The sequence below is a fragment of the Bubalus kerabau genome, chromosome 2, assembly GCF_029407905.1.
Source record: "Bubalus kerabau isolate K-KA32 ecotype Philippines breed swamp buffalo chromosome 2, PCC_UOA_SB_1v2, whole genome shotgun sequence".
NCBI classification, from domain to species: domain Eukaryota; kingdom Metazoa; phylum Chordata; class Mammalia; order Artiodactyla; family Bovidae; genus Bubalus; species Bubalus kerabau.
This window is the reverse complement of record NC_073625.1, coordinates 109,552,816-109,579,875: the sequence shown is the minus strand read 5'-3', so window position 1 is coordinate 109,579,875 and position 27,060 is coordinate 109,552,816. Positions and strand designations below refer to the sequence as shown.

The 27,060-nt window shown below is 37.8% G+C and overlaps 1 long non-coding RNA gene across 7 annotated transcripts in view; it reads left to right on the top strand.

The window, feature by feature from the left end:
• The window catches only part of LOC129643556 (uncharacterized), a 79,719-nt gene extending 57,712 nt beyond the window's left edge, over window positions 1-22,007 (top strand). For 2 of the 7 annotated variants that reach the window (XR_008710369.1, XR_008710371.1), the window contains 3 exons: window positions 11,422-11,504; window positions 14,378-14,492; window positions 20,039-22,006. This is a non-coding gene — a long non-coding RNA (uncharacterized LOC129643556). Of the gene's footprint in view, window positions 1-11,421; window positions 11,505-14,377; window positions 14,503-20,038 lie in introns of all 7 variants that reach the window. The other 5 variants (XR_008710374.1, XR_008710373.1, XR_008710368.1 and 2 more) reach the window with 5 other exon arrangements.
• Window positions 22,008-27,060: the final 5,053 nt, after the last annotated feature.

The following is a 27,060-nucleotide window of genomic DNA, read 5'->3' as shown; positions in this document are numbered from 1 at the left end:
AAGGCAGGAGGAGAAGGGGACAAGTAAGGATGAGAAGATTGGATGGCATCACCAATTCAATGGATATGAGTTTGAGCAAGCTCTGGGAGTTGGTGATGAACAGGGAAGACTGGTGTGCTATAGTCTATGGGGTTGCAAAGAGTCAGGCATGACTAATTGACTGAACTGAACTGATTGCACTTAATAGTCATATCTCTTTGGTTCCTTAATACCTTAATACCTCAGTCTTTCCTTGACTTCGATGAACCTAAAAGTTTTGAAGAGTAGTGATCAGGTATAGAATGTTTCTCCGTTTGGATTTGCCTAATTTTTTTTTTTCATAGTTATATGTATGTTATGTGTATTTCACAAGCATTCCACAGATGTGATGAAGCTTTCTTAACGTAGTATATCAGGGGTTAATAGAACTTATCATTGGTTATGTTAACCGTAGTCACTTAGTTGGTGTCTTCCAGGACTTCTCCATTGTAAAATTACCAATTTTTCTTCACTATTTTTAAATATGTGGAGTAAATGCTTTGAGACTATCTGAACATCTTATTCTTAAATTCTCATAAATAGATCTTGTTCTAATAGCAATGTTTGAGTTCCCTAATTCCATCTACATTTAGTAATTGGAATGCTTCTGTAAGGAAGCATTTGCAAACAAAGGTCTGTCTAGTCAAGGCTATGGTTTTTCCAGTAGTCATGTATGGATGTGAGAGTTGGACTATAAAGAAAGCTGAGCGCCGAAGAATTGATGCTTTGGTGTTGGAGAAGACTCTTGAGAGCCCCTTCGACTGCAAGGAGATCCAACCAGTTCATCCTAAAGGAAATCAGTCATGAGTATTCATTGGAACAACTGATGCTAAAGCTGAAACTCCAATACTTTTGCCACCTGATGCGAAGAGCTGACTCATTGGAAAAGACCCTGATGCTGGGGAAGATTGAAGGTGGGAGGAGAAGGGGACAACAGAGGATGAGATGGTTGGATGGCATCACTGACTCAATGGACATGAGTTTGGGTAAACTCTGGGAGTTGGCAATGGACAGGGAGGCCTGGCATGCTGCAGTTCATGGGACAGCAAAGAATCGGACATAACTGAGCAACTGAACTGAACTGTAAGTAAGAATTTTTCCTCCTCCCCCCTTAATTTACCACATCAATGATTTATTTTTGTCATTATGGTGTCATAGGTATTTATTGTTTGATTGATTATGATCCAATACTATTGTTATTTATATTTTTGCTCAAAATTTTCCAGCTTTTGGTCCTCGAGTGTTGGTGGCCAGAGTGAGGCACTCCGCCCATGGCAAAGGTCATGAGGAAGAAGGCTCGACATACGCAAAGGCGGGATCGAGCCTTAGGAGTCCCCCTGGAAATCCTCGAGCATCTACCCCCATAACCAGAGCCTGCCTACTTTACTACTTTGTGTTCTCACCTACACCTCTGACTTTACGGGGGGCTGTCCCCCACCACCTCTTTCGGAGAAGGAGTTAACTTAGAGCTCCAGTTAATAGTAATTCCTGGGCGTGACAGGAGTGTTTCAACCTACAAACTCCTCTGAAGGTTCTCTAGCCTGCCTGACAGGCTTGTCCAGCCACATGTGATTGCTCACAGCCTCCCAACTGTGAGAGGCACGAGATGCTTTAAACCTTCTAAAAACCGGTTCCTTAGAAAAGTTAGAAAACTATTAGTATAAGTATAATGGGCTGATTAGAAATTGTATTGGTGAAGAGTTTTTCATTTGTTGAGCCAATGTTTGTTGCTAAGTCTCCATATCCCCTGCCCTTACACACATTAATGAATATATAGAAGAAATAAGTATTAACCTTTGATATTAATCACGTTAGACCTTAGGCTAAGTAAATTCTTTCCTTAACTAAAACCCACTACACCCTCACCCTATAGAAATGTAACTTTATTTGGGTGGCGTCTGTTTTAAGAATAATCACCCCTGGAGAAATAAGTGTCCTGGTTGACTGACTGCTGTCACAAGGAGAGGGTCATAAATTGTCAGCAGGCCCCCTGGCCAGAAGATGATGTAACACCCCTAAGACATCTGTATACATTTGTATGAAGCACTTGACTTTGATAAAAGTCAGGACTGCTGACCCCACGTGACTTTTGCATAACATCTCAGTGTATAAAAGTAGACCATGGAAAATAAAGAATTGGGATCAGTTTCTCTAAAGACTGGTCTCCCCATGTCGCTCTCTCTCTCACTCTGGCTGGGTCTCCATCTGGAGTGCGGAACCCGCCATGCTTACTAATTATGCCTGGGCTTCTAAGATCCGACCGGGGAGGCCTCAGTGTCTCCTCTCCTTCGGGAGAATGGAAGGACGCCTGCAGCCTACATAAGTGGTGCAAGCTTCTTGTCTTGAAGTTTTATTGGTCTCCCGCGTAAACCAAGCTACTCAGCCTCTTTTCTCCACTGAATTTTCCTACTGAGCTATCCTTATTCTATTACTCTTTATATCTTTAATTAATATCTAATTGAAGCTATTGTATCCTGACCCTCGCCAACACCATCCCCGCTTTGAATACCCTGGATCAGCTGGGGCTGGACCCCGGCACTCGAGTGTTCTTACAGGTTGACTGTGTGTCTTTTTCATATATTATTATACTCTTCTCCACTTTTTGAGTACTTCCTTATTCTCTAGATCACTGGATGGTGCAGGATTCTATTGGATTTTCCCCAGGTGTGGAATTAACTACTTCTCTAAAGAGCCTGATTCCTTTTACTGGAGGTAGTTATTTATAAACCAAAATCCAGGTGCTAAGTGGACATATTTCTATTGAGGTATCATTGTTCTCAGAAAACAGAGCTAAGAATTATCTTTTTGTCTACCAAACTGTGTACACATACCACATATATATTTATTAATATGTCAATATATCTGAATCAGATCAGATCAGATCAGTCGCTCAGTTGTGTCCGACTCTTTGCGACCCCATGAATTGCAGCACGCCAGGCCTCCCTGTCCCTCACCAACTCCCGGAGTTCACTCAGACTCACGTCCATCGAGTCAGTGATGCCATCCAGCCATCTCATCCTCTGTCATCCCCTTCTCCTCCTGCCCCCAATCCCTCCCAGCATCAGAGTCTTTTCCAATGAGTCAACTCTTCGCATGAGGTGGCCAAAGTACTGGAGTTTCAGCTTTAGCATCATTCCTTCCAAAGAAATCCCAGGGTTGATCTCCTTCAGAATGGACTGGTTGGATCTCTTTGCAGTCCAAGGGACTCTCAAGAGTCTTCTCCAACACCACAGTTCAAAAGCATCAATTCTTCCGTGCTCAGCCTTCTTCACAGTCCAATTCTCACATCCATACATGACCACAGGAAAAACCATAGCCTTGACTAGACGAACCTTTGTTGGCAAAGTCATGTCTCTGCTTTTGAATATGCTATCTAGGTTGGTCATAACTTTCCTTCCAAGGAGTCAGTGTCTTTTAATTTCATGGCTGCAGTCACCATCTGTAGTGATTTTGGAGCCCAGAAAAATAAAGTCTGACACTGTTCCCACTGTTTCCCCATCTATTTCCCATGAAGTGATGGGACCGGATGCCATGATCTTCGTTTTCTGAATGTTGAGCTTTAAGCCAACTTTTTCACTCTCCACTTTCACTTTCATCAAGAGGCTTTTGAGTTCCTCTTCACTTTCTGCCATAAGGGTGGTGTCATCTGCATATCTGAGGTTATTGATATTTCTCCAACCCCTCCAGACTCCATGAGTTCACATTGATACCTCTAATTCCAATCTAGCAACTCAGGATCCATTGTATTAATCTGCCTTTGCTTACCTGTAATTTCTTACTCCAACAGTGATAAACCTGGTTATTCAGTATCTATAATATATTTACCTATGCCTATTGTTTAACCTTGTATACATAGAAAGTGGCTTCAAAATTACTCATATGCATAGAGCTGTGAAAAACATTGCTACAGTGTTTGTGTACAGTCCTTGTTTTGTCTTTAATATTATAACATCCAGTCAGAACAATGATACTCTAAGTCAGTTAGGTTGACTCATTTCTCCCAACCACTTCAATGTGGTTATGTCATTCATTCAAATTACAGTTCAATGCATTTGCCACAATCTGCATTCCATCTGTAGTTCTCCTCACAGTCTGGTTGATATTTTAAAATTTGAATGCAACAAACTTCACTCTTTGTGTTACACAGTTCTGTGGTTTCTGTGAAATGCAGAGAATACTAAAGAGAACAATTCCATCACCCCAAAATTTTCTTTTGCTGCCCCTTTTTAGTCAATTTATTCTCCATAAAACCCCCAACAACAGTGATCTGAGTCTCAATAGTTTGGGCTTTTCTAAAATTTACACAAATAGGATCATATAGATTTGAGGCCCTGGTCACTTTTTTATGAGCAAAATTCATTTAATATTCATGAATCAGTTGTTCTCTTCCTTGCCATTTAGTGGTCCATTGTATGGAATCGTTTGCTTATTCACTCATTGAAGTATTAATATATCAGACTTGTTACCAGGATTTTGTGCTTAAAGATGAATTGTCTATAAATGTTAATATATAGGCTTTTGTATAAACATAATTTTCACAAAACTTTGCAACATAAGTTCATTTAATGAATAGGAGTAGGATTGCTGGATAGTAGGGCAAATGTGTACATAATTTGTTAAAACAAATGGAAAAAAAAAAACCTGTTTCTTAGAGTGGCTGTATCATTTTGTATGACCCCTAACAATGAATGAGGGAACCATTTATTTTCTATCCTGGCTGGCACTTATTTTGTTTTTAAATATGGCCATTGTCATAGGTGTATAGTTAATATCTCATTGGGATTTCAATTTGCATTTCCCTAGTGGCTAATGATGTTGAACCTCTTTTTTATATGCTTATTTCCCATCTGTATATCTTCTATGTTTAAATAGAACAGAACTTTTGCCTATTCTTATGAAGAGGTTTTCTTACTGTTGAGTTTTGAGAGTTCTTTCTATATTATTAATATACCTTTTATCAGGTATACAGCTTTCAAATATTTTCTGTCAGTCTACAGCTTGCTTTACTTTCTCTTAACAGTGCATTTCATTGAGAAAACAATTATAATATCTATGAAGTGCAATTTATCAATTTTCCTTTTATGGGCTCTGTTTTGGGTGTCATATCTAAACATTTTTACTAAATTAAAGTTCATAAAGATATTTTCCTCTTTGCTTCTAGAAGTTTTATGTTGTACTTCTTTTTTTTTTTTTCATTTAGGTCTATTTTGAGTTATTTTGTGTAAAGCGTTTTTGTGCATGTGGGTATGTAATTGTTATAGTACCATTTGTTGAAAAGATTATTTTTTATTCAATGAATTGCTTTTGCACCTTGGTCAAAATTCAGTTAACTGTGTGTATCTATTTCTGGGCCCTCTGTTTGGTTCCACTGACCTTTGTGCTAATTATTTTTCCAAACCATATTTTCCATATGTAGTTTTATGGTAAGTCTTGATATCAAATAGTATGACACATCCTACTTTGTTGTCCTTTGTACAAAATGTTTGGACTATTCTATTTCCTTTGCATTTCCGTGTACATTTTAGAATCAGCTAGTTGATACCTATTTTATCAAATTGGAAAGAATTGATAACTAATCAATATTTAGTTTGACAGCCCAGGAACACAATTTTTCTCTTCATTTAGTTAAGTTTCCTTTGATTTTTTTTTTTCCTTCAGTGTTTTGTAAGTTTTCATCTACGTAAATTTGATAGAATAAAATGGAAGTATTTCAATTTTGGTGGTATTTTAAGTGGCATTTTAAAATGTAAGATTCTAAGTATTCATTACTAGTATATAGAAATGTAGTGGATTTTGGCATATGGACCTTGTATCCTGTGCCCTTGCTAAATTCATGTAGGGTTAACTTCATTCAGGGTTTATTTGTAAGTTCTCTGGGATTTCATTGGTGGATAGGTACAGTTTAATTTTTTCCTTTCCAATCCATATGTTTTTTGTTTTCCCCACTATATTATATTGGCTAGGATTTACATTTTGGATAGGAGTACTGAGAGGGGACATTTTTTCTTTGTCTTCAGTCATATGGAAGAAGCCCTAAGTCTTTCACCATTGCATATGATATCAGTGACAGGTTTTATGTAGACATCTTTTTATCATTCATCAATTATTGCACTTTCATCATAAATGAATGTTGAATTTTGTCACATTCTTTTTCTCCCTCTATTGCAATGACCTTGTGACTACTCTGCTTTAGTCAGTTAATAGAGTAGACTTGACTGATTTTCAAATCTTTAAGTATAGAGAATTGATCACTTTACCTTTCTTAAATGTTTGGTAGAATTTGCTAGTAACACCATCTGGGTATGGAGTTTACTTTCTAGTTATCAAATTGTGAAATAAATTTCTTTAATAATACAGTGTTATTGAAGTTATTATTTTCTTCTTAAATGGGCTTTGTTTATCTTGCAATGAGTTGGCCCATTTTAGCTACTTTGTCAAACTTATTGGCATAGGTTCACTATAATATTTCCTTATTATTCCAAGTAATAATAAGTGCTGAAAAATAATAATGAGTGCTGAAGAATTAATGATATTGAACTATGGTGTTGGAGAACATGCTTGAGAGTCCTTTGGACTTCAAGGAGATCAAACCAGTTAATCCTGAAGGAAATTAGCCCTGAATATTCATTGGAAACACTGATCCTGAAGCTGAAACTCCAACACTTTGGCCACCTGATGCAAAGAACTGACTCACTGGAAAAGGCCCTGATGCTGGGTAAGATTGAAGGCAGGAGGAGAAGGAGATGACAGAGGATGAAGTGGCTGGATGGCATCACTGACTCGATGGACACAAGTTTGAGCAAGCTCTGGGAATTGGTGATGGACAGGGAAGCCTGGAGTGCTGCAGCCCATGTGGTAGCAAAGAATCGGACACGACTAAGTGACTGAACTGAACTATTCCAAGTATTGCTTTGCCTGGATTCTAATGACCTTTCACTGACATACTCCCAATTCTTGCAGCTCATCTATTTTGCTCCTTCATACCCCTCTGTCAGTGGCTACAGTACCTTTTCCAGTTCTGCACTACAAAGGAGACTTCCCCAGAATGTTCTTAATGTTTTCTGTGAATATATGTTGTATATATATATATATATATATATATATATATATATATATATATATACACTCAGATTTAAATCGAAGAAAGTAGGGAAAACTACTAGGCCATTCAAGTATGACCTAAATCAAATCTTTAAAGATTATACTGTAGAAATGAGAAATAGATTTAAGGGACTAGGTCTGATAGAGTGCCTGATGAACTATGGGCCAAGGTTCATGAGATTGTAAAGGAGATACGGAGCAAGACTATCCCCAAGAAAAAGAAATGAAAAAAGCAAAATGGTTGTCTGAGGAAGCCTTAAAAATAGCTTTGAAGAGAAGAGAAGCAAAAAGAAAAGGAAAGATACATCCATATGAATTCTTAGTTCCAAAGAATATCAAGGAGAGATGAGAAAGCCTTCCTCAGTGGTCAGTGCAAAGAAATAGAGGAAAACAATAGAATGAGAAAGACTAGAGATATCTTCAAGAAAATTAGAGATACCAAGGGAACATTTCATGCAAAGATGGGCTCAAAAAAGGACAGAAATGGTATGAACCTAACAGAAGCAGAAGATGTTAAGAAGAGGTGGAAGAATACACCGAAGAACTGTACAAAAAAGATCTTCATGGCTCAGAAAATCACGATGGTGTGATCACTGACTAGAGCCAGACATCCTGGAGTGTGAAGCCAAGTGGGCCTTAGAAAACATCACTATGAACAAAGCTAGTGGAGGTGATGGAATTCCAGTTGAGCTATTTCAAATCCTAAAAGATGATGCTGTGAATGTGCTGCACTCAATATGCCAGTTAATCTGGAAAACTCATCGGTTGGCCACAGGACTGGAAAAGGTCAGTTTTCATTCCAATCCTTAAGAATGGCAATGCCAAAGAATGCTCAAACTACTGCACAATTGCACTCATCTCACACTCTAGTAAAGTAATGCTCAGAATTCTCCAAGCCAGGCTTCAACAGTACTTGAACCATGAACTTCCAGATGTTCAAGCTGAATTTAGAAAAGGCAGAGGAACCAGAGATCAAATTGCTAACATCTGCTGAATCATGGGAAAAGCAAGAGAGTTCCGGAAAAATATCTATTTCTGCTTTATTGACTATTCCAAAGCCTTTGACTGTGTGGATCACAATAAACTGTGGACAATTTTGAAAGAGATGGGAATACCAGACCATCTGACCTGCCTCTTGAGAAACCTGTATGCAGGTCAGGAAGCAACAGTTAGAACTGGACATGGAACAGTTAGACTGGTTCCAAATAGGAAAAGGACTATGTCAAGGCTGTATATTGTCACCCTGTTTATTTAACTTATATGCAGAGTACATCATGAGAAATGCTGTGCTGGATGAAGCACAAGCTGGAATCAAGATTGCCGGAAGAAATACCAATAACCACAGATAGGCAGATGACACCACCCTTATGGCAGAAAGTGAAGAAGAAAGAGAGAGGCTCATGATGAAAGTGAAAGAGGGGAGTGAAAAAGTTGGTTTAAAGCTCAACATTCAGAAAACAAAGATCATGGCATCTGGTCCCGTTACTTCATGGCAAATAGATGGGGAAACAGTGGAAACAATGTCAGACTTTATTTTTCTGGGCTCCAAAATCACTGCAGATGGTGGCTGCAGCCGTGAAATTAAAAGACACTTACTCCTTGGGAGAAAAGTTATGACCAACCTAGATAGCATATTAAAAAGCAGAGATGTTACTTTGCCAACAAAGGTCCATGTAGTCGAGGCTATGGTTTTTCCAGTAGTCACATATGGATGTGAAAGTTGGACTGTGAAGAAAGTTGAGTGCTGAAGAATTGATGCTTTTGAACTGTGGTGTTGGAGAAGACTCTTGAGATTCCCTTGGACTGCAAGGAGATGCAACCAGTCCTTCCTAAAGGAAATCGGTCCTGAATAATCATTGGAAAGACTGATGTTGAAGCTGAAGCTCCAATACTTTTGCCACCTGATGTGAAGAGCTGACTCATTTGAAGAGACCCTGATGCTGGGAAAGATCGAAGGCGGGAGGAGAAGGGGACGACAGAGGATGAGATGGTTGTATGTCATCACTGACTCGATGGACATGAGTTTGAGTAAACTCTGGGAGTTGGTGATGGACAGGGAGGCCTGGCGTGCTGCAGTCCATGGGGTTGCAAAGAGTTGTACATGACTGTGTGACTGAACTGAACTGAATGTTACATATATTTCTAGATAATTTGTTGGGTGAATACATGTCAATATCTTAGAATTGGTGTATGATATTCTCCATTTTTACTGTTTAGTGGATAAGTCATATCCAATTCTTTTGTGGACTGTTGCCTATGGACTGTTGCCCACCAGGCTCCTCTGTCCATGGAATTTCCCTGGTTCCAAAATACTGGAATGGGTTGCCATTTCCTTCTCCAGGAGTCTTCCTGATCCAGAGATCAAATGTGTGTCTCCTGCCTGCACTGGTACATGGGTTCTTTACCACAGAGCCACCCACACATTCTTTAGGACCATGCTTCTTCTTTTTTTTTTTTTTTCAGAGTAAGACAAAAGAAATCTAGAAACTAAAGAATGTGTGATCCTGGTATGAATGAGAAATCTCTGTGATTCCTGTGGAACTATGGAATTCCTATTTCATAATATTTAGTATGATTATATTTTGTCATCTTGCTTTGAAACAACTTTTATGTGTTTTCTAACACCAATGATATTTTTCAATTTTCTTGCTATTTTCAGTTGTTTGTTGTTCAAAATTCCTTAAAAGTACATGTATTCTATCTTTTATATATGCCAGGTGTTATATATTTCATTTGGCTAGCTTTCATGTTTTATTTGTGTAAAATACATTGATGCATTTTAATTTCTTTAGAAAATAAGTTATTTGATCTGAATTAAATTTGTGTTAAGTCATTTCTAGCAATATAGTTAAATGCAGCATAATGATAAGAATTTTTTAATTTTAGTGTATGTATTTTCTTCCTATAACACCTGAGAATATATATAAAGCAAAAGACCTTTCTGCAATAGGATGGGAATCAGTAGGGGATAGGATTCCATTTTCACAAGAAAAGGAAGAAGAATTCTATCCATGTGTATTCTCATTTAATGTTTCCTAATCGGGAGATTGGTTGATTGATACCTGTCTTTAGATAAGGTCTTTAGACCTTTAGATAAGGTCTCAGTGGTCTTAGAATATGATTGGACCCTGATCATTTATTTCAAATGTGAAATTCAAGTTTATTCTTCTGTTTTCTCATATGACAAAAGACAAAGAAAAATAAGAGCAAATGTAATAGTCTGGAATCAGAAGGGAGTTAGAACTTTGATTCATTTTAGGAATGTGAACTTGAGAGATTCACAGAGGGTCTGAAAGATAGCCTTACATTTTTCTAAATTATATGTTCATATTTTTTCACATTGACATATGTAATAATATGTCAGTGGAGTTTTACAATCAGAGAAAACAGGTGGGAACAAAATAGTCAAATAAAGACCTTCTTTACTCTTCAGGGTTATTTAAACAAGTAACATTTTTTCCTGTGTATATAAATGAAGATATTGACTTTAGTAGCATGAGACCACAAAAATTATACCACAACACTTCTTGGTATAATAATACTATTAAAATATAATAATCCTTTAAAGTACTATAATAGCTAAATTCCTGTTAATTTCTAATTTTGTGGCAAAATTGTCTTCACAAAGTCAAAAGTTTGGTGCAGACTTGTACAATCAGAAATTTTCATGATTGGTCTTGAGAAGATACAACAACTAAATCAATACAAACTGCAACTTTATTTTTATATATAAACCAAATTGTACTTTTACGTACAAAAATTTTGTAAGACTCACTTTTAACATTTGGAAGACTGTACTTGCCACAAGTTATTTTGAAGTGATAAAAGGGTTTTGCAAATGCTGTCAAATGAAATATGCATTTCCAAATGCTGCTAGGATGACCAAATGTATTTTTGTGTGTAAGATGTGTCTTATAGTCACTTAAAATTGTTAATTGTCTTGGACATGATCTTAATGATACAAGTCAAATGGTAATTCTTCTTGAACTTGGCTTTTGCAAAACTTCAGCTGCTGTTATATTGCTTTAGTACAGAAAGCACCAACTATTATAGCTTACCCACTCATCATATTGTACATTATACGAGTCACAAAAGCACTCTTGGTGGTATAATGCATGTCTAAAATGAGTTTTAAGATCATGAAAAATTTGGATATGTGCACCAGTCAGGACTTGACACAGTAAGAGAAAATGTTCAAGTATTTTAAGCATTTGTTGTTGTTTAGTCGCTCAGTTGTGTCTGACTCTTTGTGACCCTATGGACTGTAGCCCATCAGGCTCCTCTGTCTATTGGTTTTCCCAGGCAAGAATACTGAAGCGGGTTGCCATTTTCTTCTCCAGCGGGTCTTCCTGACCCAGGAATCAAACTCACTTCTGCATTGGCAGGTGGGTACTTTACCACCGAGCCACCAGGGAAGCCCAAGCATAAAGCTTTTTAAGCATAAATGTATTTAATACAAGTAGTTACATATATATAAAAATTAAGTAAACATGAGCTAGATCTAGACTGTGCCTACAGAAATGATTACTAGAATGCTATATAACCTACTTGCTATAAGAGTGATTCCCTTTGAGACTGCAACTGAATTTTTTTTTTTTAACCCTCACCTATAGTTATGATCCCAGGATGTGGAAGCCACTGCTGCAGCTTCCTCTCAACACTAACAAACTGGCTGGGTATAGAGAGATGATAGAAGAACCTTATTTGGTAGCTAAAACCAGCCAAAACCATCAGGAAGAGGGGTTCAATTTTATCTACCGCCCGCCCCCCCCAACAATGAAATAAGTTGAAGGCCTAACCCCTAGGACATAAAACTGTGAGCTTAATTATAAATAGTCTTTACAGATATAGTGAAATTAAGATGAGGTCATTAGGGTGGACCCTAATCTAACAAAACTGTTGTCTTTATCAAAAAAGAATATTTAGACACATACATACACAGATATACATAGAAGGAAGACAGTGGTAGAAACACAGAGACAAAGCCATGTGAATGTGGAGACAGAGATTGGAATAATACTGCCACAACCAAGGGACATGTAGAATGACAGGCACCATTGGATGCTAGCAAGAATCAAGAAAGGATTCTTCCCTATAGATTTTGGAAGGAGCCAGTCTTGCTGACACCTTGATTTTTGGATGATACGTTTTTGTATGATACGATACATTTTTGTTACTTGAACACATTCAGTTCTTGGTACTGCTATGTGGATCACAATAAACTGTGGAAAATTCTGAAAGAGATGGGAATACCAGACCACCTGATCTGCCTCTTGAGAAATTTGTATGCAGGTCAGGAAGCAACAGTTAGAACTGGACATGGAACAACAGACTGGTTCCAAATAGGAAAAGGAGTTCGTCAAGGCTGTATATTGTCACCCTGCTTGTTTAAATTATATGCAGAGTACATCATGAGAAACGCGGGACTGGAAGAAACACAAGTTGGAATCAAGATTGCCGGGAGAAATACCAATAACCTCAGATATGCGGATGACACCACCCTTATGGCAGAAAGTGAAGAGGAACTCAAAAGCCTCTTGATGAAATGAAAGTGGAGAGTGAAAAAGTGGGCTTAAGCTCAACATTCAGAAAACGAAGATCATGGCATCCGGTCCCATCACTTCATGGGAAATAGATGGGGAAACAGTGTCAGACTTTATTTTTCTGGGCTCCCAAATCACTGCAGATGGTGACTGCAGCCATGAAATTAAAAGGCGCTTACTCCTTGGAAGGAAAGTTATGACCAACCTAGATAGCATATTCAAAAGCAGAGACATTACTTTTCCAACAAAGGTTCGTCTAGTCAAGGCTATGGTTTTTCCTGTGGTCATGTATGGATGTGAGAGTTGGACTGTGAAGAAGGCTGAGCGCCGAAGAATTGATGCTTTTGAACTGTGGTGTTGGAGAAGACTCTTGAGAGTCCCTTGGACTGCAAGGAGATCCAACCAGTCCATTCTGAAGGAGATCAGCCCTGGGATTTCTTTGGAACGAATGATGCTAAAGCTGAAACTCCAGTACTTTGGCCACCTCATGCGAAGAGTTGACTCATTGGCAAAACTCTGATGCTGGGAGAGATTGGGGGCAGGAGGAGAAGGGGATGACAGAGGATGAGATGGCTGGATGGCATCACTGACTCGATGGACGTGAGTCTGAGTGAACTCCCAGAGTTGGTGATGGACAGGGAGGCCTGGCGTGCTGGGATTCATGGGGTCGCAAAGAGTCAGACACGACTGAGTGACTGATCTGATCTGATCTGATGGCAGCCCTAGGAAACCAATTTCCTATGCACATCTTCTGCTTTCAGATATTGAAATGGCATTTGATTTATGGAGCCTTATTTGCTCCAGAGTCTTCACTGCAAGGGTGTCTGTAAAATGGAACGTTTAGCATTCCACCCTTGGCAGTATATTCAGACATTCTAGAACAAGGCTAGAAAGGAAGCTGATTTAATCCACACTGTCCACCTTGACCCATTTTTCCCCCCCAAAACTATCAGCAAATGAAGATATGGAGCAGTCAAACATTTTAATATTCCTAATTTTATCAAACATTTTTTCAATCATTTAATTTTTTTTTTGTTGTAACAGAGTTAGAATATCATTGATAGAAATGGTACAAGAAGGAATCAGGGATGAAAGCGTGGGAAACATAAATTTTGATTGTAGTTTCCTAAACTCTTATTTTGTAAATATAAGCATTGAATATAAATAAAGACTCAGACATATTTTCAGCCTGAATAGAGCTCATAGATGACTTATCTGTGAATTCAATCTAGGAAATGTGTTTCAGTAGAATTTGTGGCAGAGAGAAATTTCTTAATGAACAAAAAGAGAGAGAAATGTGGGTTATCTAACTGTAGAAATATGAAATCTAGAGAAGCCATGCTATTTATTTGCCACTTATGGAAAAGGTGACAAGAAAGAAAGCCTGGCAAGATCTGAAGAAGCAAAATTAGAGCAGCAGGCTCAAGAGGGCACTTAGTGAACCATGACTGTAATGAGAACACCAGGCAGTGAAAAGGTAAGAGAAGTAATAAATAAATGGTAATATCCACATAGTTATTAAAAATTGAGAAACGAATAAACAGATAAAGGTAAGACCCTTATGGAATGGAAAATACAGGGACCTGGGATGATAGGGGTTAATGTGAACTGGTGTGTGTGTAGTGGGTGGATAGGTCTCCTGGGGAATAGAGAGGCGCTGTGAGAGAATGGAGTAAGACAGTCAGTGCTAGAGTTCTTTATGTATTCTCTTCCAGTACCTTAGGATGAACAAAGCCTATCTCCCCAACCTGTGATGACCCAGACCTCTGGTACAGAAGTTCTCTGGAGTAAATTCAATAGTTACAGAAGCCCTGACTTTATGAAGTGCTGGTAAGAACTGGTGAGGACAAAGTAGTTAAGAGCAGCCACTCTCCCATTCCTCCAGCTCCAAAATCCAAGACCTATTAAATTACAATCCAGGAAATCTCTCCCCTGGTATTACTTGTGTTTAGGGAGAAAAGATGCAGCCTTTATGTGAGAAGTTGTTCTGTGGTGAGAAGTTGTAGTTCTGTAGTGAGAGAGTTGTGATTTTCTGGTGATTTGATTGTCTACCAGAAGGCTCAACCATTCTCTACACCACCACCTCTGGGGTCTTGGAAATAAATATGCATTGTCAGAATTATTGAGATTTATGAGGAGGGGAAGCTTAGGACTAAAATAACAAGACATTTAAGGACTTTTAAAAACAAAAAACAACACATTGGAATATGCAGTTTGACAGAATTAGAAATATTAGAACAGATGCACCAAAAATTTAAAATCACACTAATAAAGTTCAGCAATAAGAAAGGGAACATTTAAATCACCTAGACAAGAAAAAGAAAATAAAATGGTAGAAACATTAATTATGAAAAAACATGATTGAAATAAATATTCTAATTAACACTTCATTCAACTTTTTGTACAACTTTCAAAGATCATCATAAAAGTTCCATGGAAAAGAATCAGCTGGTACTTCTGTGATGTGTGGGCAAGAGACACTTATCATATCTAACACTCTCAAGTTGTTGTAATTAGCATAGTGTGGTATTAGTGGAAGAATATGTAAACTGACCAATGAAACATAATACAAAGAAACAGAATCACAGATGTATGGAGTTTGATATATTACTGAGGTAGCAGGTGAGGTAAGTGTGAGAAAAAGGGAGTGGTCTTTAATTGGAAGTAGGAAAAGGGGTATACATGAAAAGAGAAAATTGTACACTGACTTCAATAAAATACAATATTGTAATTAGCCTCCAATTAAAATAAATAAATTTAAATTAAAAAATCAACTGCAATTGGACTAGAGACTTAAAGCATGACTTTAAAAAACAAATAGAAAAGATTTAATTAAAAATAAACATGATTGGCTATAAAATAAAATATTAGTTAATTTGAATATATAAAAGTAAAATCAAGTCCCTTCACTGTTGTGCTTCTGCCCTACTTCTCTGGCCTCATTTTCTTCCTCTGTTTCTCACATTGCAGCATTCTCTTTTTGCATTATTTCATTATTCTTCTCTCCAGAGGCTAGTTTCTATATTTTCCAACCCAGAAAATTCCCAGTGCACTCAGAAAACTAATGTGTGTGTAGATGCATAATCTACCTTTGATGTCAATAGTAAATATTTTTCTACTGCAACTATCACAGTGTATTTCTAAAAATATAGAAAATTAGAGTATATTTCTAAAAGCATAGGAAATTAGTATACAGAATGCAATTTATAAGCATGGTCTTTTAAGAAGAAAGGAAGGCAAGCAATAAAAACACTGAAGTTCTATAGTAAAAACCAGTGAAGAAGAACCATAGTGTTATCTATGATACTACTAAATTGTATAGAATCTCATCAATAAATAATTGTAATAGCAGTTAAGGATTATAAAGTGGGAATAATAAAAAGTGGTTATATATAATAATATAAACTGGTCTTCACCTGGGAATGTGAAGACCATTCAGTTGAGGATGATTTCTGAATTCAAACACAGAACTTCAAATTTCTAAAGTCAGTTTTCCCAGGAGTCATCCAACAGTACATTTTTGTCAAACATTTTTTGTCAAATGGTCTGAAAAAAAAACCAAACCAACTGTCTTCAGAAGCAAAGTGTATCTTTTCTAACAAGGACACAAAAAGATTTATTAATAATGCAAGAAAATGTGCCAAACTAACCCAAACTGATAAAATATCTTGAATTTTAGGTTTAAGTGCTACCCTATACATCCCAATATCATTGTACTACATTTGACTAGATTTTAAAAAACAAGAAAAAAAAAACAGGCAATACTATAAGGGCTTGAAATTGAAAACTTGTTTTCAAATATTGGAGATTCAGAACATCACTGGGTGTTTGGACCAGACATGTAATATCAAGGAGAAATCATTCCCGAGGATTCAAAAACAATGACATGAGGAGTGCAGTAATCTCTTTATCCAGAAAAACAGTCATGTAACTAAAAAACATTTTTAAAAAATTTTAAGTTTCCAGAAATTATTCTTAGGGGCATACAGCAGATGAAGAAACATTCACTAAAGGAAATCTGCTCTACCTGGGTAGGAAGAATGAGACTATGGCATTTGAGCCACAGTCTTCTCCCTTACCCTTTATGCAAGCTCTGTTTTATGGGGACTCTACTTGGGGTGCTCTACTCTCAGGGGATGCAGTCAAGTGTATAGGGTTCTCATCCTTCCCAAACCCATGTTGCAGAAGTTCTGTTTTTCCTGAGTGTTGTTAGAAGACTGAGGTCCCTTAAATCACTCAGCTCTTTTGTGTATGAAGGGAAATGTTACTCCAGGAAGAGCAAGCTGAGAATACTGGGAACCTGATCATTCCTGAACCAACTTACTTATAGTTTCCACACCAGGAGGGGGAATCTGAAAAGACAGGGGGCTACCACCTTCCACAGTGCCCATTGTAGAGCAGAGATGTCACTCTGAGATAAGGAAACTGCTTACTGTTCCTGTCCCCAATTCTTGTGTAGTGGCAAAGAAGTGCTGCCTGGGAGAGAGGCAGCATATAGGATGAAGATGTGAGGAGGCTAACTTATTTGGATAGGACCATGAAAAATTCCATGACTGTGTTACTGTGAACAGTGGAAGCCTTAGTGAAGATTAGTCAGGAAGATTCTCCATAGCTCCATGTTACTAGCAGAGACTGGCAGAATGGCAGAGCAGTCAGCTAGAAGTTTAACAGAAAGAACAAATGAGAAAGACAACCAAAAAGAACCAGCTAGAGTTAGAGTCAACCCTGAGCACTGAGAATTCTGAGAGCATTCTTTAATCTATAAACATTCAGGAACAATCAGAATGGAATGTGGGACAGACTTGAGTGGAAAGGAAGAAGTAAATTGTGCTTGCTAGTAATATATTCTTATATGTAGAAAATCCTAGGAAATATGCTAACATTTTCAGAACAACAAAATACATTCAGCAAGGTTTCAGGGCATGGTATGAATATATAAAAATTGGTTATATTTTGATAAACTAGTAATGAAAAATTTGAAAATGAAATTAAGAAAACAGTTTCACTTACAGTGGCACCCAAAAACATAATACATAAAAGAACTCTCAGCACTGAATAAGAAAAAGACAAAGGACTCAATTTAAAAATGAGTAGAAATTTTGAACAGATACTTCTTTGAAAAAAATAAATGATTGGTTCATAAACACACTAAAGATATACATCACTAATCTTTAGGGAAATGCAAATCTAAGCTGCAGTGAGATACTACATCACACTCACTAGGCTGCCTATTCTCAAAAAGATGATAACAACTGCTGGTGAGAATATAGAGAAATTGGAAGTTTATACATTGCTGGTAGAAATGTGAAATCATGTAGCCACTTTGGAAAATCCTCAAAATATTAAACATAGAGTTGTGTGTGTGTGTGTGTGTGTGTTAGTGATTCAGTCATGTTCAACTCTTTGCAACCCCATGGGCTATAACTCTCTAGGCTTCTCTGTCCATGGAATTCTCCAGGTAAGAATTCTGGAGTGGGTCACTATTCCCTTCCCTAGGGGATCTTCCCAACTCAGGGATCAAACCCAGGTCTCATTGCGGGCAGATTCTTTACTATCTGAGCCACCAGGGAAGCCCAGAGTTATCATGTGCTGTGCTGTGCTTAGTCACTTAGTCTTTTCCAATTCTTTGCAACCCAATGACTGCAGCACGCCAGCCAACAGGGAAGCCCAAGAATACTGGAGTGGGTAGCCTATTCATTCTCCAGGGGATCTTCCCTTCAATCCTCCAGGGAATTGAACCAAGGGTTACTACATTGAAGGTAGATTCTTTATTAGATGAGCTACCAGTGAAGCACCGCCTCCCCTGAGTTATCTTATGTCCTAGCAATTATACTAAGTATGTAACCATGAGGAATAAAAACATGCTCACACACAAACACATATACAAGTTCATAGAAATGTTATCTATCAGTTCAGTTCAAGTCAGTCACTCAGCTGTGTCCAACTCTTTGCGACCCCGTGGACTGCAGCACGCCAGCCTTCCCTCTCCATCACCAACTCCCAGAGCTTGCTCAAATTCATGTCCATTGAGCCATCCAACCATCTCATCTTCTGTCATCCCCTTTTTCTGCCTTCAGTCTTGACCAGCATTGGGGTCTTTCCCAGTGAATCAGTTCTTTGCATTGGGTAGCCAAAGTATTGGAGTTTCAGCTTCAGCATCAGTCCTTTCAATGAATATTCAGGACTGATTTCCTTTAGGATGACTGGCTCAATCTCTTTGCAGTCCAAGGGACTCTCAAGAGTCTTCTCCAACACCACAGTTCAAAAGCATCAATTCTTCAGTGCTCAGCTTTCTTTATAGTCCAACTCTCACATCCATACTTGACTACTGGTAAGAATATAGCTTTGACTAGATGGACCTTTGTCGACAAAGTAATGTCTCAGCTTTTTAATACGCTGTCTAGGTTGGTCATAGATTTTCTTCCATGCAACAAGTGTCTTAATTTCATGGCTGCAATCACCATCTGCAGTGATTTTGGAGCCCAAGAAAATAGCCTGTCACTGTTTCCATTGTTATCTATAATAACTGAATTGGAAACAACCTAAATGTACGTCAACTGATGGACAGATAGAATGTGGTACAATGGAATATTGCTTAGCAATAAAAAGCAATGAAGTCCTGATACATGTTACAACTTAACATGAAAACATTATGCCAAGTGGAAGAAGTCAGTCCAGAAAAATGATATATTGTATAATTCCATTTATATGAAATAATCAGAATAAGCAAATCTGTAGACATAGAAAGTAAAATAGTGGTTTCCTGCATCTGAGATGGGGATTGGGGAATGAAAGCTAATATGAATGGATTTTTTTTTCTTTTTTGAGGGATAATGAAAATAAAAATGTTGACATTGTAATGATGGTTGCACAACTTTGAATGTTCATTGAGTTGTATACTTTAAATGGGTGAATCTTATGCCCTCTGAATAAAGATGCTAAAAGAAAGAAAGAAAAAGAAAAAGTCTGGGTTTTACTATGGTGGTTGTGAGGTGTTTAGCCAACTGAGAAGTTAGGCAGAACGCAATCCACACAAGATGACTCTCACTTCCAACACCAAGTATAATTTCCGGGGATCCCCAAACACCCTCAGGTTCAATAATTCACTAGACAGGGAGGATACACAGAATTCACTGACAGCTGTTATACTTGTTGTTACAGTCTACTACAGAAAAAGGATACAGGTTAAAATTTGTCAAGGGAAGAAGCACTTCAGTGTTGGTCTACAAATATGGCCTATCACCAACCATGAAGTTTGTCTGAAGTAGAGAGTTTTACTGGGGCTCTTTCACATATCACAATGCGACTGATTTATTGACCATGTCCTGAGTGTAACTCCATCTTAAGTCACATTTTTTTCTCTCTATACTTCCAAGGTCTCCAGGAAGACTCCTGTCAGAGATGACATTTAAGAGATCGCTTCACAGAGGAAGAGGACAAATGCCAAATTTCTTTTGGGGCACATAAGTTCAGTTCAGTTCAGTCACTCAGTTGTGTCCCACTCTTTGTGACCCCATGGACTGCAGCACACCAGGCTTCCCTGATCATCACCAATTCCTGGAGCTTGCACAAATTCATGTCCATCAAGTTGGTGATGCCATCCAACCATCTCATTTTCTGTCATCCCCTTGTCCTCCCGCCTTTAATCTTCCCCAGCATCAGGGTCTTTTCTGATGAGTCAGTTCTTTATGGGACACATAAAGGGCCCCTTTAATATACAGGGGCCCATTTTGCATCACATTGACAAGAATTAACTCCCTTGGAATCTCTGCTCTCCTGTCTCATCTATCTCAGATTCCTTCCTTTCTACACTTAGTGAATGAAATCACTCCCTTTGTAGAGATGTGCTCATTAAACAAAGATAAAGTGGAGCTTGTAATGGTGTGTAAACCTGGTGCTGCTCATAGCCACCACAGAGGGATCAGAATGAGACTCCTGTGATTGTCCAGGTTTATTTGATTTATATCTTTTTTGGAATTAGCTACCATTGCAGCAAAACAGGCATTAGTGTTTTAGACTAAGTATCATGAAAACATTCTGAAGAGTAATATTAACACATTTGTCTCCAATTAAAATACATAAATTTAAATAAAAAATTAAAAAATTAATAATTTATTTTAGAAGATATTAAATTTATTTAGGAAGATACCAAATCCCACTTTTATACCACTGATTTCTTCCTTTTTTTTTTGACTTGGGTTTTATTATTCTCATATCACACTATTCTAATTCTCCAGTTGTGATCCCATGGAGACATTCCATTGTACTCAGAGCCCCTCTAACTCTGAGGTATACAGATAACAAAGAGAAAGCCTACAACGTTCTCAAAAGAACTTTTGTTCTTTGCTCTGTGGTTACCATCTTTCTTTTACTCCCTCTCCTCCGGCTGCAACCTTGTTTCTCATGAGTCACTGTGGACTCCAGCTTCATGGAAGCTATTTCTGATCCACCTGGTCCAGCACCTTCCACTCCTCAACCCCACCTTTCCCACAGAGGTGCATGGGGCTGGTTGAGGCAGGCGTCTTTATGGTTCCACTCCACAGTTATTCATAATGCTGGAAAGAACTTGAGAGAGCTGTGTTATTCCCACAGAGGTGCATGGGGCTGGTTGAGGCAGGCGTCTTTATGGTTCCACTCCACAGTTATTCATAATGCTGGAAAGAACTTGAGAGAGCTGTGTTATTCCCACAGAAATGAAGTGACTTGTTCTAGGTCACACTGTTCTGAAACTCAGAGACTTGGCCCTAAGACCAGTTGTTTTTCTGCAAAGGGAGTGTCTTCAGTTTTCAAATCAAAGCATCAGATGATGCAAACACTGCTGAGAGATGCCTCAGAGACTGGTGATAATTAGATAAATTCTCATCTGGAAAAAATATTCAGTGTACATTTTTCTTTTATTCTTAAGTTCTTCTGAAAACCAGTGCTTTCTGTAAGTCTTGACATTGTATTGGAAGAGACTGATTAAAGAAAATGGAATAATTTCATTTTACTATATTATCAATGTTTTCTTCTATCCTCAAAATTTTGCCTATTTCTTATAAAGTTGTGGGATTGAGAATATATTTCTTAGAGTTTAGCATCTTGTGGTTTAATTTACTATGTTTTAAGGCATTCTCCTAGTAATGGTCTGAGTAAACTATACTTTAAAATTTAATATAGAAAACATGAACATTTTATGAACAAACCAATTATTATGCTTCTAAATTAACAAAATTGCTTTAGATATATAAAGAGATGCTAAAAAACAAGCACTGCATTTGTTTCTATCTTCCTTGAAATATATTTTAACTATAATAACAAAATAAATGGAAAGAATTTTGGTCACTCCAAAATCTTTGTAAATTAAATCTCTACTCCTCTGGGATTCTAGTTCCTATCTCAGACATTTGAAAACAACTAACCACATGCTTTTTCCTATGTACAAAAGATGGCATAGATAATGAAGGAAACTAGTATTTAAACTCTTGAAATATTCTTTTAGGGTCAAGTCCACATTTAATAATTATTTCTAAATATCATTTGGCCACTGCTTTCTGTTCTGTCCTTTTGAACTCCTTACTGCAGTCAAACTAGCACGACTTACTTTTCTAAACACAGTGGGCTTTATCTCATAGGCAGGCCTTTGTATGCAGTTTCCTCAGTCTGGAACACTCCTTCCTACCCTCCTAAATGGTTCAATTTAGATATCATTTCTTTCATGCCATAGGGCCTATTTAATAGTAAAAATATCATCAAATCTGTCAGAATGATGAACAAATAAATGAATGAATGATGCGTGATAGCTTTTGGTGGTGAGAGTAACCCATGTCCTGCTGTATCCTTGCAGTCCTTGCTTCATGAGTAGCAGAGGCCAGGGCTATGGAAGACAATGGCAGGAGGATTGTGGGAAGAGGCAGTGAGGGATTGGAAGTTTCATAGCAATGGATAAGGGATAAGGGGAAAAGATCAAAATTCCTGGAAGATGATACACAGTCTGGGACGTGCTGAACCTTTGCAATACCCTTAATATTCTTACAGTTCCCATCATATTACTATATACCAACATGTCTGGTATTTTTTTGGTACATCTTGCTTTCACTCCTCTATATATCTTGAAATAACTTAAATCCTTTGGGCAACACTAGCTTAAGCATTAATTTGTTAGGCTCATTTCTGAACCCTTCTTCCTCTCCAACCCTCACTTCAATGCCCTGCTATCTGGATTTGAACATGGCTAAGGACTCCAGTACTCTTGCCTGGAAAATCCCATGGGCGGAGGAGCCTGGTAGGCTGCAGTCCATGGGGTCGCGAAGAGTCAGACACGACTGAGCGACTTCACTTTCACTTTTCACTTTCACACATTGGAGAAGGAAATGGCAACCCACTCCAATGTTCTTGCCTGGAGAATCCCAGGGACGGGGGAGCCTGGTGGGCTGCCGTCTCTGGGGTCGCACAGAGTCGGACACGACTGAAGCGACTTAGCAGCAGCAGCAGCAAGCAGTGTGTTGGGCATCTGTTCACTATCATAGGTCACCTTGTTTTCATCAGTTCATCTCCAGTCTCACTTCTGGAAGATCCTTTAATCTTCAGAAAGATTCTCCCTTGTTTCTAGGCCCTATTTACCAAAATCACTAAAGGTGTATGATGCATTTAGTCTGTTTCCACAGATGTAATTTAGTTTTCCTTATGTAGGTTCCAGGATCCAGTCAGGCTCTTATATCTCTACTTGTTCTCTAGTGTGATTAGTTCCCTTGTTAAACCATATTTCTGTTAACTTGAAGTATTGCAGGCAGATTCCTTACCAGCTGAGCCATGAGGGAAGCCCAAGAATACTAGAATGGGTAGCCTATCCCTTATCCAGGGGATTTTTCTGATCCAGAAATTGAACTGGGGTCTCTTGCATTGCAGGTGGATTCTTTACCAACTGAGCTATCAGGGAAGCCCAGAACTTTAAGAATGGTCAATAGGGAATGTGAAGTAAAGGGCAGGGTGTGAGTTGGCTACAGTGCTTGGGTGAAGAGTGGTGGAGACTACTGAGGACCAAGCAGAGTGGGATGTCTGGGGGCAGCAGCATGTCTGGGTTCTTTATATGGTATATAGAACATGTTTGCTCTATGGACCCATGCCTTCCATTCAGAGCTCTCTCATGCAATCTGTTCTGCTTTTTCTAGTTTGAACTTGCTTTTCTGTGATCTCCTGAAAGACTAAAGACTATGCAACTTAAATTACAGTTTGCATTTTTGAATTCTTATTAATACGTATTTACCTAACTCTTCAGCTGGACTGTTTTTTTTCAAAATCATGCATTGTTTATGGTTGGGGTGATGTCTCAAATGTATTCTGTCCCTCTAACAATATCTAACACAATTTTAGATACAAATATAAAATGCCCAAATCTATAAAGTTGGAAAAAGACTTAAATGGGTTAAAATAAACACATGCGTATTAAGCACTTACTATATGCTGAGTACTTCTCTGGAATGCAGTAAGAACTCTGCTCTTAAGGAACTGAAAATTGTTTGTGGTAAAAGATTCAGCACATGAAAAAAAAAAAAAAAGATTCAGTACATGGTTTAAAGGTACAAATATGTGCTATGGCGATTTAGAGAATGAATTCCAAACTGGAAACAGATGCTATCCAGAGAGACTCACAGAGGAAGGAGGCCTTGAGAGGAATGAGAGAAGGCACACTTTATGCTGAGGATATACTTATATGCTGCTTTTTTTCCTATGAAGTATTTTCAAAAGAAATTTAGTGAATAGTACAGGTCACTTAAAGGTTTATATTTATAAATACACCTAGAGAGTACTGAGTTAAAAGAGAGATTTCTTTTTTTGTAAGATTTCACAGTATTTCTTATTTTGATAAGTAATATGAGTCTCTAAGATCAGCATAGAAAAAGTATTTTTATCATTTGTTTGATTTTGAAACCATTAATTCCCAAAGTATCTCCTGAGACTAGTGTTCCCTAGAACACATTTTGGGAAATGCGGAGCTAATTGAAAGATTCTGAGACGTGAACATCTGTAGCATGCTCTGTGGATACTCTAGCACCTTGTTATAACCAATTTATGGTAAACATCTGTGTTGATAGTAAGAAGTATTGATGCAGTTATAGGTTCAAACATAGGAAAAGGCCTGGTTTTAATCTTCCTTTCTAGTTTATGAAGAGGCACTAAAGGGATTTGAGGATCAGAGTGAAATCTTCCAAAGAGGAAGATAATTCTGGTTTAAATGTGAAGAATGCATTGCAAAAGCCAAATATCTTTGACAGAAAAACCAATTAGGAGGCTATTACAGTAGTGCAGGTGAAAGATAATGGGGATATGAACTAACACAGGGGCAAGTGGAGCATGGAAAGGACAGACAGGAGGCATCATAAAAACAGGATACTCATGAAATGTAAAGATTGTTCACCCTTGCAAAAACTATTAATTCACTGCATTCATAGATTGAGAAAAATTTTCAATCATCTTGACTACTTCAGCAAATGATTATGTAAAATTCAATTCTTATTCCTGTTTTTAAAACAAAAAAAGCAGCCTCATAGGAAAGGGGATAGAAGTAAACATTCTTAACTTGATAAAGAGAATTTACAAAAAGCCTGTAGCAAACAGACTATTTTATGGTTTTACATTCAGTTCAGTTCAGTTCAGTTCAGGTGCTCAGTCGTGTCTGACTCTTTGCGACCCAATGGATTGCAGCATGCCTGGCTTCCCTGTCCATCACCAAATCCCGATGCTTGCTCAGACTCATGTCCATTGAATTGGTGATGCCATCCAACCATCTCATCCTCTGTTCCCTTCTCCTCCTGCCTTCAATCTTGCCCAGCATCAGGGTCTTTTCTAATGAGTCAGTTCTTCACATCAGGTGGCCAAAATATTTACATTAGAGCCATTTTTATTATAGTCAGGATTTATTGGAGGTCTTAGCCTTTTAATAAGAAAAGAATTAAATAAGGAATAAGAAAGATATATTTATTTCTGAGTGGTATGATTTTGCATGTAGAATATCTCCCAGATATTTAGACAAGAGAGTTAAACATAATAAACATAATTTATACAGGATAGCAAATTGCAGCTTTCTAAATGCCATTCCAAACTTCATAGCATGATGTTATTGGATACAAAAACCTAGAAATGCTAATATATTTACCAGCCTCTCTTTCGGCTCAGTTTCCACATGTGATCTGGCTTCCTCAAGCAGACACTCACAGGGGATATTTACAACTAAAAATGAGGCAGAGAGCATGTGTCTGTTGTTCTTGCTGGCAGTGACAGTTGGAAGAGCATTTGGCGTTCTGGGGTGGCAGTAACGGTGTCCCAGTGTTTGGACCCTCCCTAGTTTGTAGGTGCTAAGAAGCCTCCATCTTGGGGGCTGAGGAAGTGTGGCCCTGGAGTCAATAGCTGTGGATAAGCTTCTTGCTGCCTCCTGGGTTGTGACTGAGCTTCTGGAGCCTTGGAGTCAGTCCCTGGACAGTGCTTGTTTTCCTTCTCCAACCTTCAGTTTTTGGCAGATATATTTTTGTTCCCCGCAGGTCAGTTCTAAGATTCTATTCTAGGTGTCCCTCCTGGAATCTTGGCTGAGAGTTTCCTAGTCTACCCCTTTCTACAATTTTGTAAGCACTTCATTCCCTGTATTAAATCCTTATCTTTGGGGGAGAGGACTAGAGTGATATCTGTTATCTGTAAGATCCTGACTGATATAGTTAGGTTGCCTGATATAAGATTAATACAATCCAGTTGTTATATCTGTAAAAAAATAGTTTATAAATACTTCAAAAATGCCCATTTACAATAGCAACAAAAAAGTTGCATGGCCTTTGCAAAGAAAATTACAATTGCCTACTTAAACACATTATGGAAAACAAAATATGAAAAAAATACCGTACTCATGGGTAGGAAGATCCAATATTATCAAAATGTCAGTTCTCTTCAAATTAAAATAAAGATTCAATGAAATTTCTCCCCAAAACCACAAGTTTTTTTTTTGTATGTGTAAAATTTGACAATCTTATTAAAGAAAATTGAAATTACAGTAGAGAGCCAAAATAGCTTGAGTCTGTCTATATTGATTTAATTACTGAATGGCAGAGACAACTGTATTGACTTTTTTGAAGTATAGTTGATGAACAATATTGCATTAGCTTCAGGTGTACAATAATGTGATTCAGTATTTTTAGAGATACATGGATATTATAAATGGTGTTGCTATGCTGCTGTGAATATTGGGATACATATATCTTTTTGAATTACTGTTTTCATTTTTTTTCTGGACGTATATCGAGAAGTGAAATTGCTGTACCATACGGTAGTTCTATTTCTAGTTTCCTGAAGAACTCCCATACTGTTTTCCATAGTGGCTATTCCAATTTACATTCCCACTCACAGTGTATACGTTTTCCCATTTTCTCTAAAT